Source organism: Tamandua tetradactyla, chromosome 2 (assembly GCF_023851605.1).
Source record: "Tamandua tetradactyla isolate mTamTet1 chromosome 2, mTamTet1.pri, whole genome shotgun sequence".
In the NCBI taxonomy this organism is placed as follows: Eukaryota; Metazoa; Chordata; class Mammalia; order Pilosa; family Myrmecophagidae; genus Tamandua; species Tamandua tetradactyla.
This window is the reverse complement of record NC_135328.1, coordinates 119,142,768-119,160,466: the sequence shown is the minus strand read 5'-3', so window position 1 is coordinate 119,160,466 and position 17,699 is coordinate 119,142,768. Positions and strand designations below refer to the sequence as shown.

Genomic DNA, 17,699 nt, shown 5'->3' with positions numbered 1-17,699 from the left:
AAAAACATACACTCAAGATGAGATTTAATGATTTCCTCCTGAAAAAGTTCTGGATTTCTGTGAAACACTAATATCCTATGCCAACCATAGGAGAGTAATGAAATTTTGCTGCAGGTTTTTAACATCCTGTGTGCACCCTGATGCTTCCTAAAACAGCATCAAGAACAAGGTCAAAATCATCTTGTGTCAGTTTAATATGAAATCTGTACGTAGTTATCTACAAATTCAACAAAGCAAAAACAGGTTAACCTGGAGGTTATTCTTACGCATTTTACAGATATCCCCTTCTTAGCTTAAGGTGTATTAGAGAGGCTAGAGGGAAGTGCCTGAAACTGCAGAGCTGTGTTCCAGTCGCCATGTTTCATGAAGATGATCGTATAATGATATAGCTTTTGCAGTGTGACTGTGTAATTGCGAAAACCTTGTGTCTGATGCTCCTTTTATCTACAGAATGGAAAGATGAGTAAAAAAATATGGATTAAAAATAAATAATAGGGGGAACAAATTTAAAATAAATTGGTAAATGGAAATACTAGTGATCAATAAAAGGAAGGGGTAAAGGGTATGGTATGTATGAGTTTTTTTCTTTTTTCTTTTCATTTCTTTTTCTGGAGTGATACAAATGTTCTAAGAAATGATCGATGATGAATATACAACTATGTGATGATACTGTGAGCCACTGATTGTATACCATGAATGGAATGTTTGTACACTAAGAATGCTTGTGTTTGCATGTTGATTATCAATAAAAACAGTAAAAATAAATAAATTAAAAGACAAATAAAAAATAAAAGTAACTATAATGGTTTTCATTTTAGTTTAACTGCTGTCATTTAATTGATGCTACATTTGATGTTTTTATTGAACTTTGTTATTTCTATAATGCCTAGGATAGTATTTTATATATACATATGTTTAGTATAGACAAACTGAACAATACCATTTCATTGAATCCTCTGGAATTAGATACTGTCCTACTACTGTGTTTTAGTTGAAAAAAGGTCTAGCAGTTATTTTCTTTATGGTAGTCTTAGTCTCATGTTTGGTGTTTGGATTTTGTTTTGATTTGGTTTGCTTTTGGAAAATAAAGCTCTTAGAAATCATCACTTTAATTAAATATTCTAAATTAAAAGAAAAAAAGAGCACCTAGGTAATTATATAAGATTCTACAAAGGTTCCATGCACTACGGTAACTTTCCAGAACCTACAATCTCCAGACAGGTCCCTGGAGCAGATAAGTCCTGAAATGCATAGGGCCCAGCCTCTCCAGAACATCAACAGGTTCCATCCTCCTATCCCATATTATAGAGAGCCCCCTATAACATGAAAACGTTACAATGAGCATAGCCCAAATTACCCCTAAAGAGTGGGATAGAAAGATCAAAGCTGGTGGTGGAGTTATACCGAGCAGGTCAGGTTTAACACACTAGTATGATTGTTCAATCAGTATACTGCTATTTCTTTTAGTTTCTAGTATATTACAGCAAGGTATTGTAACTCATACCAAATTCTAAAATCTGTTCTACAACTAATTGTTGTGACATATTTTGAAATTTACTGTTTTTTTGGTATATATGTTATTTTTCACAAAACAAGTCGATGTGATGATAAATTTCATCTAACAGCTATATGGTGATATGTGAACGACTGATTGTATACTTTTGATAATTACATGGTATGTGATATATAATATATAATAAAATTAATTAATTTAAAAAAACAAAATCAAGGAAAGAAAACACCTAAAGTCAAAACTTAACAGAAAATAACAAAAATGAACTATTTTTCTTACATTTTGTGCTAACATGTACATAAACACAGAATTTCTCATTTTAACCATTTTCATGTGTACACATCAAAGATATTAATCACATTCACACTACTGTTCTACTATTGCCACTATCCATTACCAAAACTGTTTCACCACCCCCAACAGAAATTCTGTACCCATGAAGCAATGACTCCCCTTCTCCCCACAATTATACAGTACCCTGTAATATACTTTCCGTCTCTATGAATTTACTTTTTTTCTAGATATAGTTGATATTTAAAAAATTATACAACATTAAAGAGAAAAAATAAGTATTTGCAATATATCCCAGAAAAATGTGGGCAGTGAATAAAGTAGTATTTGCAAAGTCCCTTTGGGAGAATGGGAAGAAAGGAAGAAATAGTCAACTTTCCCACTTGAGGAATTCCTGATATTCTCACAAGCAGTGTGGACAACCAAATCAATAGGCCGAGCCCTCGATCTTGGGGTTCACCCCTATAAAACTTATTTCTACAGAGCACAGGCTAAGTCTACTTGAAATGAGGCCTAAGACTCACCCCCCAGAGAACCTCCTTTGTTGCTCAGATGTGGCCTCTCTCTCTAAGCCAACCTAGCAGATGAACTCACTGCCCTTCCCTCTTGGGAAGTGACTCACAGGAGCATAAGGTTCTCTGACAATGTGGGACAGAGTCCAGGGATGAGCTAGGACCCGGCATCAAGGAATTGAGAAAGCCTTCCTAACCAAAAGAGGGAAGAGAGAAATGAGACAAAACAAAGTTTCAATGGCTGAGACATTTCAAACAGAGTCAAGAGGTTATCCTGGAGATTATTCTTATGCATTATACAGATATCCCTTCCTTAAAACTCCAGAGAACAGTTCATGGGTTGCAGTACCTAAGCAAGTGATGAATTAAGAAATGTAGCTTAACTGGAAATGTCAAATGGTACAACCACTGTGGAAGGCAGTTTGGTGATTCCTCAAAAAGCTGAATATAGAATTGCCATATGACCCAGCAATACCACTGCTAGGTATCTACTCAGAGGACTTAAGGGCAAAGATACAAATGGACACTTGCACACCAATGTTTCTAGCAGCATTGTTTACAATTGCAAAGAGATGGAAACAGCAAAAATGTCCATCAACAGACGAGTGGCTAAACAAACTGTGGTATATACACACGATGGAATATTATGTAGCTTTAAGACAGAATGAACTTATGAAGTATGTAACAACATGGATGGACCTTAAGAACATTATGCTGGGTGAGACTAGCCAAAAACTAAAGGACAAATACTGTATGGGCTCACTGATATGAAATGACATTAGTGAATAAACTTGGAATATGTCGTTGGTAACAGAGATCATCAGGAGATAGAAATAGGGTAAGATATTGGGTAATTGGAGCTGAAGGGATACAGACTGTGCAACAGGGACTGGATACAAAAACTCAGAAATGGACAGCACAAAATTCTACCTAACTGTAATATAATTATGTTAAAACACTGAATGAAGCTGCATGTGAGAATGAAAGAGGGAGGAGGGCTGGGGACATAAATGAAATCAGAAAGAAAGATGTTAAAGATTGAGATGGTATAATCTAGGAATGCCTAGAGTGCATAACAATAGTGAAATGTACAATGTACAAATTTTAAAAATGTTTTTGCATGAGGAAGAACAAAGGAATGTCATTATTGCAGGGTGCTGAAAATAGATGGTAATAATATTTTAAAATGTCACCTTATGTGTAAGACTAAAGCAAAAAACGTTTATTTGTTACAAAATTTATATTTTGACTAGAGTGTTTCCTAATACAACTTATGTAGATAGTTTGACTGAACGCCATAAGTACTTGGAATCTCAGGTAGGACATGAGATTTTGTTGGTTTGTCCAGAGTGATGCCCCGATGAATCCCAGAGTGATTTGATCAGTGAGCGGAAAAGTATTTCCAAGCCTCCTTCGGGGAATGGTGAGAGCGGGGAGAATTCCCCAAGTCGAATTCTTGATATTCTCACAAGCAGTGAGGACAACCAAAGCTATAGGCTGAGCCCCCAGTCTTGGGGTTTGTTCATATGAAACTTACCATAAAGGATAGGTCAAGTCTACTTAAAATCTAGGCCTAAGAGTCACCCCCAAGAGAGCCTCTTTTGTTGCTCAGATGTGGCCTCTCCCTCCAGCTAACATGATGAGCAGTCTCACCACCCTACCCCTCTCTGCGTGGGACATGACTCCCAGGAGTGTGGATCTTCCTGGCAACATGGGACAGAGATTTTGGAATGAGCTGAGACTCAGCATCAAGGGATTGAGAGAACCTTCTCGACAAAAATGGGGAGGAGTGAAATAAGACAAAATGAAGTGTTAATGGCTGAGGAGTTTCCAAACAGAGTCGAGAGGTTATCCTGGAGGTTATTCTTATGCATTAAATAGATATCACCTTGTTAGTTCAGGTGTAATGGAGAGGCTGGAGGGAATTGCCTGAAAATGTAGAGCTGTGTTCCAGTAGCCATGTTTCTTGAGGATGATTGACTAATGATATAGCTTTCACAATGTGACTGTGTGATTGTGGAAACCTTGTGTCCGATGCTCCTTTTACCTACCTTATCAACAGATGAGTAAAACATATGGAATAAAAATAAATAATAGGGGGAACATATGTTAAAATGGATACAGTAGATTGAAATGCTAGTGATCAGTGAAAGAGGGGGTAAGGGGTACAGTATGTATGAACTTTTTTCTGTTGTCTTTTTATGTCTTTTCTGAATTGATGCAAATGTTCTAAGAAATGATCATGATGATGAATATGCATCCATGTGATGACATCGTGAATTACTGATTATATATGTAGCATGGAATGATCATATGTTTAGAAAGTTTGTGTTTGTTATATTTTTTGGAATTAAAAAATTTTTTAAAAATCAAAAAACACAGCATTGTACTGGGAAAAAGAAAGAAGCATGATCAATGGAATTGAATCAAGAGTGCAGAAACAGACCACCAAATCTATGGGCCACTGATTTTTGGCAAAGCCCCCAAATCCTCTGAACTGGGACAAAATAATCTTTTCAATAACTGGGCATGGAAGAACTGGATATCAATAGCTAAGAGAATGAAAGAGGACCCCTATCTTACACCCTACACAAAAATCGACTCCAAGTCGATCAAACACCTAAATATAAGAACTAGCACCATAAAGCTGCTAGAAGAAAATGTAGGGAAACATCTTCAAGCCCTAGTAATAGGAGGTAGCTTCTGAAACTTTACATTAAAAGCACAAGCAACAAAAGAGAAAAATAGATCATGGGAACTCTACAAAATCAAATCCTTCTGCACCTCAAAAGACTTTGTCAAAAAGGTGAAGATGGAGCCAACTCAATGGGACATAATATTTGGAAATCACATATCAGACAAAGGTCTGATTTCCTGTATATACAAAAAAATCATACAACTCTACAAAAGAAAAAACAACCTATTTATAAAATGGGCTAAAATCTACTGTGATGATAAAAGAAGTATTTAAGTCCTCTAGCCTCGTATATTCTGGAGTAGCTAGAAGGAAAAATCATATGGTAGCCCATGAGAAACTCTGGGACCTATCCTGTAACCACTTGTTGAAGAGTGCTTTGAAAACTTTTGAGGTTTTTTTTTTTTGGTGAATGAGTTTTTTATTTTTTTACATGGACAGGCACCAGGAATTGAACCCGGGTCCTCTGGCATGGCAGGCAAGCATTCTTGCCTGCTGAGCCACCATGGCCCGCCCGAGTTTTTTTCTTTGCTTTGTATTTATGTTACACTACACAATAAAAAAAAGTTTAAAAAAAGAAATCTCACAAAGCAGATGCCCATACTCTTGGTAGCATCATTAAAGAAAAACAAATGAGAAATTCTGAGGAGGGAGGCAAATAAGTATCTGCAGTCTAAAGGAAATAGGAGTAAAATTCCAAGATATAGTCAGAAATTATTACCTCAATCTAACATTTAAACTGAGAAAGAAATACATACATTGGAGATGGCCCATGTTATATTAATCTAGTGTGAATTACTATCTTTTCGTTTATAGCACCTTCCAGTTACCTTGCTCATATGACATTTAATGATTATTTTATGAATGACATTTAATGATTACTTTATTAATTTAATGATTATTTTATGAATGTTTAAGCCCAAGCTGCAGACAGGCAAGAATATATTCACCTGTCCTTTTATATTCTTCACCTATTTTCTTCTCATCAAAAAATTTGAGTAAGTGTAAACCTATAACAACTTTATGCCATTCCTGATCATTCATCTGCATCTCAAAACATGCAAGTTTCACACACTACTTCATAAACTTTTCAGGCATTTACAAAAGGCCTTATTTGTTTTGATGTGTGATGTTTTAACTATACTAAGAATGGAGTTTTATTGTTTCAGGAGCAAAAACTCATTGTACATCAATTAATTAGATAATTTATTTAATATTACTCTTCCCCAACCCAGATTCCAACTACTATATTTAGACTTTTCAAACACCTGCCAAAATTCCTGAGTATTTGGTTTGCTAAAGCTGCCAGAATGCAACACACCAGATATGGATTGGCTCTTTTAAAGGGGATTTCTTAAGCTACAAGTTTACAGTCTTAAATCCATGAAAATGTTCAAAGCAAGGCATCCAGAAAAAGATACTTTGACTCTAAGGAAAGACCTATGGCATCCAGGGATTCTCTGCACACAGGAAAGCACATGTTGACTGACTTCTGCTGTCCTCCTCTCCCAGCTTCTGGTTTCAAATGGCTCTTTCAGCTTTTGGTGTGCCCTGGGGCTTCCGGTGTCTTCTGCATCTCCAAAGATCCGTGTTTTGGGTTCACCTCTCTGCTCTCTCTTTCAGCTCTGAGCTGTTTTCTGCCTTTTATTCTCTTCATAGAGGACACCAGTAAAAGGAATAGGACTCACCTTGAATGGGCAACTCACATCTCCATAGACACAACCTAATCAAAAAGTCCCACCCAATAGCGGGTCTGCCCCCACAAGACTGGATTAGAAGAACTCAGCTTTCCTGGGTTGCATAACAGCTGCAAACCAGCACATAGGTGACAGACAAAATTAAAATTCTTACTTTGAACACACCTTTCTCTGCCTCCAGTCTATGACTCTGATCCATTAAATGATTTAGGTGTGTTTTTTATTTTTTTTTAAAGAAAGTTACACAGCCCAAAGCCAGCTCCTATTAATATCACAGTAAAAATCAAAATATAAAAAAAAAAATCTAAATTTCAAATACATGAATATGGGAAAGTGCTGTGTGACTGTTCAGAATAAAAAGTTAAATAAATGAGCCTCTTTTTTTCATGAGGCACCATTTCCCCTTGGAAAAAAAAATGTCTGACAGACTGTGATAATCAGACCTGAGTATTCTGGTAGAGGTCTTCTCAGAAATTAACAAAGTAAGATTGCTACTTCAGGGAGAGAACTGACATATATTTATTGCCAATGATAAAATTTGAGGTTTCAAGGAAAAAATGAGAATTCTGAAAAAACGCAAATCCAACATCATTTCATGATCTTGACTGTTTCCCAATACTGAAAGAGATTTCTGATGGAATGGGTGGTAATATTAACAAAAGTGATTTGTTGATTTTATATAATAAAATCTATCAACATTTGGAAGATCAGAATAACTCAGTGAACCAATATTTTCCAATTGACCAAAGTATGGTGTAACAAATTCAGTCACAGGTAATTCAAAGTTCAGACAAATGGATTTTAATGTAACAATATATGAAAAATCCATTAATATGGGTTCAGATTTCACACTGAACCCAACCTTTAAGAAACTACCACTCATTGAGCTTTGATGTAGTATTAAAGAAACAAATCCACTTATCTGAAAAGACTACTAAAATGCCCATTCCCTTTTCAACAGCCATTAACTATGTGAGGCTGGATTCTCTCCCCATACTTTAATCCAAATAACTTAATGCAAAAAACTGAAAACAAACAAACAAACAAAAAACTGAATACAAAAGCATATATGAGAATCCACCTGTTTCTATTCAACCAGACATTAGAGATTTACAATAATGTAAAACAATGCCTTCTCATTATGTTATGTTGTTTTCTAAAACTCAATGTCTACCATTAAAAACATATTATTTATATTAATATGTAATGGGCTTATAATAGTCACTTTTAAATGAATTAGTAAAAATTTTCATATGTCTCTGCTTTAAAATTTATAATACAGTAATACAAATAATTACAAGCAACAAAATCCCTTTGAAGGTCTCAGTATTTTTTAAGATGGTGGAATGGTCCAGAGACCAGAAAGTTTGAGAATATCTATTCAAAGAACAGAGGATTAATCTCATAGCACTAAAAAAACAAGAAGAAAAAGTCCATAAAATCATTAACTAAAAAGTTTCCTAGGTAGAGAATAGGGAGTTAATGCTTAAATTGTACAGAATTTCTATTTGAGTTGATTGTAAAGTTTTGGTAATATGGTGGTGATGGCAGTGCAACATTGTGAATATAATTAACAGCACTGAATTATATATGTGAATGTGATTAAAAGGGGAAATTTTAGGTCATATATATCTTACTAGAATAAAACTTAAAAGAAAAAACATAGGATTGTACAGCACAATGAATACTACTGTAAACTATGGACTGTAGTTAATAGTAAAATTACAAAAATGTTCTTTCGTAAATTATAAACAAATGTACCATACTAATACAAGGTGTTAATAATGGGATAGTATATGTGAACTCTGTATTTTATATATTTTATGCATGATATTTCTGTAAACTACAACTTCTCTACCAAAAAAATAATTCATTATAAAAAAGAAAAAACTTTCCTAGGAAAATTACATCAAAGTTGAAGAGGAACACAATGTTAAATCAAAACTAGCTTCACTCCATTTAATATCAATGATAAAATAAAACAAAGAATGCTTAAATGAAGTGATTTGTATATCCTGGACACATCATGCAAAATCCTAAGCAAATAAATATGGTATTCCTTTTATCTATTTTAATAGGTATTATTTTTGATGGCACCATGTGACAGTCAAAGAAACACTTAAGCACAAACTCAAAAACAGGTGATTAAAATAGCAGCCATCACCAACATAAGGGAGACAATCCAAGGTTCTGTCAAAAGGGACAGAAAGGGATACTTCTGCAGCTCTCTAGGAGCATCCCCAGGACACCCAGCTCAGGGTCTAGCTGTTCTATTTAAAACTGGCTCATATGCTTCCAAGGTAGGACACTGAGACCAAGCTCTCATATAGCCCTAAAGGAGCTAATGGGTCACAGTGTAATTAATCTGCAATAATAATGCCCTGTCAGACCAGAGTCATTTTTGACAGATTATTAGATCCCTTGGAAGAATGAGAAAAGTAATAATAACAATAACAAGTAATAATAACAATAATTACTATGCACCAGGCAATGGAAGCTAAGCATTCCCTTAGCTCTTCACAAGAATTAACTCATTTACTCTTAAGGGTATGTACCATTTTATCCACATCTTTAGATGAGAAACTTGGAACATAAAGAGGATAAATCACTTGCCTAAAGCAAAGCCAAGTTAAAACCCCTTTCAATCAGGCTCCAAGGTCCAATTCCTTAGCCACTGAACTAGAGTACACAATCACAGTAACCAAAAAAAACGAAAATGCAGAAGTTTAAAACTCATTGCCCATGGGGGGATGGGGAGAAAGGGGGCAAAATTCAACTTCCCCATCTAGATAATTTCTGATATTTTCGCAAGCAGTGGGGATAATCAAATCAATAGGCTGAACCCTCAATCTTGGGGTTTGTTCATATGAAAGTTATCCCTGCAAAGGGCAGGCTAAGCCTACCTAAAATTAGGCCTAAGAGTCATACCCAGAGAACCTCTTCTGTTGCTCAAATGTGGTCTCTCTCTCTCTGTCTCTCTCTCTCTCTCTCTCTCTCTCTCTCTCTCTCTCTCTCTCTCTCTCTCTGTCAACACAGCAAGCAAACTTACTGCCCTTCCTGTCTCTACATGGGACATGACCCCCAGGGGTGTAAACCTCCCTGGCAACGTGGGACAGAAATCCTAGAATGAGCTGGGGCTCAGCATCGAGGGATTGAGAAAACCTTCTCAACCGAAAGAGGGAACAGAGAAATGAGACAAAATAAAGTATCAGTGGCTGAGAGACTTCAAACAGAGGGGAGAAATTATCCTGGAGGTTATTCCTATGCATTATATAGATATCCCCTTTTCAGTTTAAGATGTATTAGACTGGCTAGAGGGAAGTGCCTGAAACTGCAGAGCTGTATTCCAGTCACCATGTTTCTTGAAGATGATTGCATAATGATACAGCTTTTACAATGTGACTGTGTGATTGTGAAAACCTTGTGCCTGATGCTTCTTTTATCCAGGGTATGGACAGATGAGTAAAAAATATGGATAAAAAAATTAAGAAATAATAAAGGGAACAAATGTTAAAATAAATTGAGTAGAGTGAATTACTAGTGATCAATGAAAGGGAGTGGTAAAGGGTATAGAAAAAATAGGGGGAACAAAGGTTAAAATATACTGGGTAGATGGAAATACTAGTGGTCAATGAGAGGGAGGGGTAAGGGATGTGGTATGTATGAGTTATTTCTATTTTCTTCTAATTTCTTTTTCTGGAGTGATGCAAATGTTCTAAGAAATGATCATGGTGATGAATATACAATTAAGTGATGATACTGTGAGCCACTGATTGTGCACCAAGTATGGAATGTTTGTATGTTAAGAATGTTTGCATTTGTATGTTGTCTTGTCAATAAAAATATTAAAAAAAAAAAAATTCATTGCCCATCCTACACAATCTCTATTGGATTGTGACTTCATTGCTTAAAAGAAACTTCCAACTTACAAGGGGCTCTTTGACAGCTTCATCCATTATTAATTCACTTCGTGTTCAACTTCCAGGCACTGGGGACTTCAAACAAGAACAGATTTTGGAAGGCGAGTATTGTGGAAAAGTTTTTTTTTTAAATCTAAAATGGAGACTAAAATATAAATTACATAATTTCACGAATTCTCAAAGATCTTTCCCTCTGCTAGCAGAGGTAAAACCATTATAATACAGCAGCCTGGGTAGATTTCTCTAAAGAAAATAATATCTCAATTCAAGTCAATTAGGAAAGTTTTATAAAAATTGCTTCTATAAAAGTCTGAATAAACATTAATACATTTAAAGATTTTTCCTGTTTGCAAGCTGCAAGAGTAGGTTTAAGCCTACCCTTCATTTCAGAACTGCATTTTAAATATGTTCTAAATATGTGATGAATCAATTTGAGGGAGAGTTCTGAGGCCATTAACAATGAACGTATAACTTCATGACAGAATTTAACTCAAAAGAAGTCGAATGGGAAAATGAACAAGTCATAACAGAACTGTGTCTTAAGGATGAGAGATAAGGAATGGATAAAGAGCAACTCACAGTAATTCTACACAGGAAATGCTTATACTTAGATCTTTTAGAGTTTTGTTTGGTTTTGCTGAACAGTTGGCACATGTTTTAAAATATATATCATTTTAAAACATCTTAAATCAATTACTTCTTTTTCAGCTTACTGAACTGAAAACATTCCACAAAACAATTACAAAAATAACTTGCTGGTTTACTCAGAGGCAACTTGTAAGAACAATTCTGATGCTGACAAGGAAAGTGACAACTTAATATACGTAAAGATTAAAATACAGAGATAATAGGTAAATGAAAAATGAGTGACCAAAAAGACTGTTAAAATCCTTTCTAATTACCAATTGTCACCCATTATAATTAAACCCTACTACAATTCCCAACGGCTGAAAGAAAACACAAAACAAAAAGTCACCACCACCATACAGAATATTGCCAAAGACAGTTTCCGTTAAAGTTACAATGTATTTGGCCACCAGTGGAACTAGACCATAAGGCACTTAAGCAAGCAATACTAAAAGGGAAACGAGCTTTAGGTTATCAAGTCACATCGATTACACTATAATGCATTAAAACTCCATTCTATAATGTGGAAGTGGCCGAAAAGGAAACCTACTAACTCAAAACTGGACTGGTACTAAAGCGAGGCTTAAATGGCACAAGTGAGAGAAAATGACCATAAAGTCATGGAAGCCTTTGCATGCGTCTGGTTTTAGGAGTCCTTTAATACCTGCAACTAAGAACCCGCAACCCAGGAAAGAAGGCAGTGGCGAAACTCTGCACTGTCATCTAGGATGATCTGATTCAGTTTCAAATCAAACGCACAAGGCGACAAGTTGTCAACAGAGAACACACCTCAGCACAAACCATCCAATGAGGCGGTAAACGTAACCATCGCCGATCTCAAACCAAATCCCACCTTGCTCTTCTGCCCCACACCCCTGGATTTCCAAGGCACGAGGGTCCCGGATACGGCCCGCGAGCTTACAAAAGGGGTGGGTGCTCAGGGCGGGGCGTGCTCGCCCCCAGCCCCTGCTCCGCGCTGTAATGCGGCGACCCGCTCGGGGCCTGGGAGAAGACGCAGGGCAGAAGAGGGGCCCCGCCTCTCCGCAGGACTCGGGCGGGGAGAGGGGGCGACTAAGCGTCCGAAGGTGGGGACACGGGGCGGCGCTTTCCAGGAGCCTTTCGAACCTCTAAGCCTTCAGGATTTCCCCACAAGAACGGGGACACCCACGCCCCCTAAAAGACTCGCGTTACACAACCCGTCAGGTAAGGGGCGACAGGGTATCCGGGAACAGACCGCGGCCACCCGAGGTCGTTCCGCTCCCGGCTGCTCCCCCAGGATGCCGCCCGCCGCTCACGCGGCCCGGAACAGCGGAGGGGCGGCCGAGCGGGCGGGAAAGCGGAGGACGGCGGAGGGGCTCTCACCGGTACGATGGGCGCTGACAGGAACGGGCCGAGCTGCAGCACCAGGCTCCGCGCCTGTGGAGCCGGCAGCTCCTCTCTGGGCGCACGGCGTATCCCTCGCCGCCAGCCGCTGGGGTGTTTTCATACAAACCCGGGTGGCAGGCCAGGCAGAGGCGGCGGCGGCCGCGGCGGAACCTGGCCGCATCCCGGACAACGTCAGCACGGCGCCCGCCCACCGCACGCCCAGGCCGGCCGGCTTGCGCGCGCCAGGAGGGAGGCAGGGCGGGGCGCACGCGCAGCCGGGAGAGAGGGAGGATGGGCGGGGCGCAAGCGCAGCCGGGAAAGAGGGAGGGAGCTCACGCGCGGCTGTGTAGGACTCGCCCAAAGCCGCGAGGCGGGGGCAGGCTGCGCGCCCCGTGGTTTATTGACGCCGGTGAGGCTGCAGCAGAAAGAAAGCAGATCAGTGGGTGTTCGGCTGCTCACGTTCGTCAAGTCGCCCTCTCGTACGCCCCAGCGGGTGTCCTCTCCTCCTCCCGAAACTGAGCCGGTGCTCACCCCCACCACCGTATGAAGAGGATTCAGCCACAGCGGACCAGCGGTTCTTACCTCTCCCCACGTGGTTTCAGGGGTCTCCTCAGACCCTGGGGACAGCGGTAATGCCTACACCTTCCCTGACCTCAAGGAGAATCGACCATAAGAGGCTGAAAGGGAAGTGCTGTGACCACAGCTGGACTCCTAGAAAACGACGAAATTGCATCTTGTGGCCACACCTCAATAAATTAGATGCCCAAGTACTGCAGCGAGCAAAACAGCGTGCCGATTTATTGATTTATTTAGCTTCTTTGTAATATGATTACAAATAGTCACGAAAATGGTAATGCTAAATTGGCCGCTGATGTGAAAAAACAATGTTTTATCTAAGCCGAGGCAATGTGTCAGATTTAATACTGATACATCCTGTTGCGAGTTACAATATAATATTTTAAAATCTTGACACCATTTACTCTAAGAGCATGGATCATTTTTGCTGTTTATGGTGGCCAGCAAGGAGTGTAAAATTATTAGAGCCGGCTAGGAAAATAAATTTAAAGCTGTGAGGTTTTTGTTACATTTTCTCATTTTAAACAAAAGTAAGTGGGTGTGAAGGGGGTTGGAAAAGAAATCCAAGATGTACCACATGTGCTTCTTCTCGTTTGCTACTTGGGTGATGTCTATGAACAAGAGACTGCCATTTTATGTGTCATGGTTTCCCCATTGTGAGCACCAAAACGTAGGTTTACAGTATATTTAATAATTTCAAAGCAACTACATACCCCAAACAGTCCAATCTGAAGAGTGTTATCTAAGAACATCTAATATGTAAGAATATTTAACTGTATAGAAATTAAATACAGCAAGCATACGTGAAACTTTATTCAAAAATAGCACATTCCTAAATGACTCAATCTGTAATATAAAAAGGTATAGAAGTAAGTGTGGATGTGTGTGCTTGTAGAATTTTAACTCCACATCAGCAATGCACTTTAGTGTTTTGATGGCCAAGACACAGACCCTTGAGGTAAATCCACACAACTAGGAAAGAGCAGATAGTCCAATTGGTCGCTGCACTATTTAAAACAGCTTCCTCAATAAACCTCATTATAATATATAAAATTAAATATAAATAACTGCCTAATGTAGGTCAGAGTTTGGCAACATGAATGGTACTCATTTAACTGGGATTCCTGAAATTTCTATAGCCAGTGCCTGGTACTCCAGCTATGTCTTTCTCCTTTGTGCTGATTTCCCTACTTCTGTGCCCTTAATAGGGTAAGGGATAAAATGCAACAATATAAGAGATCAAACTTTATAACGAAATTCTATAGGCATAAGATTTAGAACCATCCTGAACCTCTCAAAACTCTGCAGCAGTTTACATCTGAAACCATAAATGACAGGAGAGTAAGATCGATCATGAGGTTTCTGAAATGAGTCCTCCAGAGCTGTAGAATTCTAAGTATTCAACATCATCATTTGGCAATCATCAATTTGTTCAGCATCTCTCATGTATCAGATGAGATCATCTGAGGAGTTAATCAAATAATAACTCTCAACAAACGAGGAAATAACTATCCTGTGTCAAAGTAAAAGGTTTACCACAAATAGAACATGGAGCAGAAATGCAGTAAGATCCACCTGAGCCAAACTTAAGTGAAAGTGGCAACGCTATGAAGCTGAGGGAAGCAACCCCAGCCTCTCCTAATGGAGTCATTTCTGCAGGCCAAACCTTTCACAGGGGCAAATGGTTTCCAACAGTCTGGTGGTCAGCTGTAAATGATACATGATTTGGAATGAGAAAAGTTGAGTTCAAAGATGAATATGTGTAAGCCACTTGCCCAACACTTTCTTCTTTTGTGATATGGAGCTTAAATATTCCTGCCAAATCTAAAGCTTTAAAATTTGTCATGCACTTTGATCCTCTTACAGGCATTTATTTGCCTTAAGGAAATAACCAGAAAAGCATGCAAAGATTTAGTTATAAAGATGGTTATCCCAAAGTGGTTTATAGTAACATTTTAAGTGTACAGCAGAAAGCATCTGGGTAAAAACATAGTACAGTAGATTACTAGGAATCGTTAAAAATCATTTTGTTCAACAGGGTTCTTCACCTGGAGCCCAGTGGGTTTACTTTATGAAAAGACATGGATTTACCTTGAAGCAAATGAAGTGAGGGATGAAGACAACTCCTTACATGAGCAGGCTCCTGTGAGTAGCTGAATTGCTGAAAGTTATAGAATTTTCTAGGGGAGAAGAGGAAGCCATATTGTAATCATGAAGCATTTCTACCTAAGCATTTCTCGTAAATTTCAGGAACAGATCTCAGAAGAAAAGAAAGTGAATCCCCAGATTTCCAGCAAGATACTGTGATTTCTCGTTTTAATTATATTTATATGTAAGTTTATGCCTTGCCCCCATCCCCCCCACACCTTTTAGACTGCTTCTCCACAGTTCAAGGAAAAAGAAACTTACTATCATATTCAGGTCTGGTTCTCAATCCTAGAACCTAGGCAAGTGTTCTATTTTAACAAAAATCACAAATATATACTGTAAGTACTTCCTTTTCCTATTTAATGTTCAGCATTTCCAAAAGACTACCTGAATAACTGATACTCATATTAGCTAATTGTTAATTAGGTAAAAGACAAAAATAAAAAGTCAAAATTAAGTTCATCTCACATTTGAGAAATACCCTGCAATGTCTAGCATATTATTAAAAAGCAAGCAAGTCAATGAAATGTTTCGATTATATATCCAATTAGTTTTAGAACAATTATACTATAAAATGTGCTTAAAGTCTGAAACAATTCTGTAAGCAAAAATGTCATTCTATATACTAAAATTGCTTGAGTCAAGGTAGGGTAGGTGCTGTCCACTTCAGTTGTTTAAAATTCTTTAAAGTAATCATGCAAACTAAAAAAAATAAAATTGAAGACAAAAAGAATAAACAGTATACCCCAAATTATATATCTGCAAGCCCAACGAAACCTAAATCTTCCTCTGTTGATTGAGAAATTTGATTTGTGTAGCATACGTGCTGCTTCTCGGGCTTAGTGTACATAGCTTCCATTTGATTTTTTAAAGATGTCCTAATCCAAAAGGACCTAAGAAATATGGTTTAAGAGGAATATCTAATGATGTAAAAAATTATATACTGTTAGTTGCATTAGCTGATTACATGCAACATGTTCCCAGTTTTATAAAAACATAGTCTTTAAATGTATAAAAATAAGATTGGCAGAATATACATTAAAGGTTTAATGATAGTTATCACTTGGTGAAATTAGAAGTCTTTTAACATTTATTTCTTTGATTATCAATGTTTATTAAATTTTCTACAATGACATAATATTTTAAGAAAACATTTAAAGCTATATTATTTAAATCCCTCATAACTAGCATTCAAAGTTCTTCAGTAGATTAAAAGATATAGTCTATGTGAAAGTATGTTGCACATCATAAAGCACTTACAAATGTTAACTATTGTTTTTCTCCAGCTTTGAAACAGTCACAGAACACAGATGGCAATACATTGCATTGGCCTAAAACCAGTGGTGAGTAATGGAAAGCTTCCTTCACACATGATTGCTTCTGTCTGAATCAACATTGTGGATAACACTTTTTAAAACAACAATTTATGAGAGTATAAAAGATTTGAATTTTTAAAATGGCAAAAGTCATCCAAAATTATCTTAGTATATTTGGCTTCAGGTGTCTAATAGAATAAATAAATTTGCATAAATTCTTGAAATAGCATTATTTACTGTTTTAAAGTATATGAAATTTGGAGATACTTTCACCCTCTGAGGACTAGACCACCCTTGATTCTTGTGATCACAGCAAGATGAAAATTTCAGGACAACAGTCGAATCCATGGAAGACTTTATTTATTCCATTATTTGTACATCCTTAGGGCTGAGATTTGGAACCTGATAGGAAGAGGCACAGCCATGGTTCACAAGATGGTAGAGAAGATGCTGTGGTGCTGCACCAGTGGAACTTGCTGGAAATTTGTCCTCTGGAACGTGCAGGAAATCTACTCCCCTATGGTGCTGGAGAAAGCTGTTTACAGGGACGTATCTCATCAGAAGTACTGGCCACGGGGTGCTGGTAGCCACTGTATATTTCAGGAACCATGTGTTGGAGAAGCTACCCAAAGGGACTTCAGCATTGGTTTGTGCTGTTGGAGGTTAGGCACTCAGCAGAAGTGTTAGCCAGCTCAGCTCAGCCTTATAAGGGTAGGTCCATGTTGTTGAGTTCATGCATATCTCCATCCCTGCCACGATGGCCACTTTGTTCATGGGTCCATTAACCAAACCAACCATGGGATGGCTGGTGAAAGAAACCAGCATCTGCAGAAAGCATCATTTTGTCCATCTTATTATTATTATTATATATGTACGTGTGTGTGTGTATGTGTATATATAACATCTTGTTATAACATCTTGTTATAATATATATATGCACCACTTCTGGTGATCTTTCATTCCAAAAATAGACAGCCAAATATGCTCCTCAACATTCTGCACACCAGAAGGATTTTCCTTCACCATTGTCCTTCAGGGT

At 37.8% G+C, this 17,699-nt stretch overlaps 1 protein-coding gene and 1 long non-coding RNA gene across 6 annotated transcripts in view; one reads left to right on the top strand and one right to left on the bottom strand.

Moving 5' to 3' along the window:
- Positions 1 to 12,813, bottom strand: part of LOC143673742 (cytosolic carboxypeptidase 1) — a 262,732-nt gene extending 249,919 nt beyond the window's left edge. For all 5 annotated transcript variants that reach the window (XR_013170577.1, XM_077148653.1, XM_077148656.1 and 2 more), the window contains exon 1: positions 12,618 to 12,813. The gene's annotated coding sequence lies outside the window, so the exon portion shown is untranslated. The remainder of the gene's footprint in view (positions 1 to 12,617) is intronic.
- Positions 12,233 to 17,534, top strand: LOC143673745 (uncharacterized). Its single transcript, XR_013170579.1, has 4 exons — positions 12,233 to 12,458; positions 15,235 to 15,341; positions 16,631 to 16,687; positions 17,047 to 17,534. It is a non-coding gene; the product is annotated as an uncharacterized LOC143673745 (long non-coding RNA).
- The last annotated feature ends 165 nt before the right edge of the window (positions 17,535 to 17,699 follow it).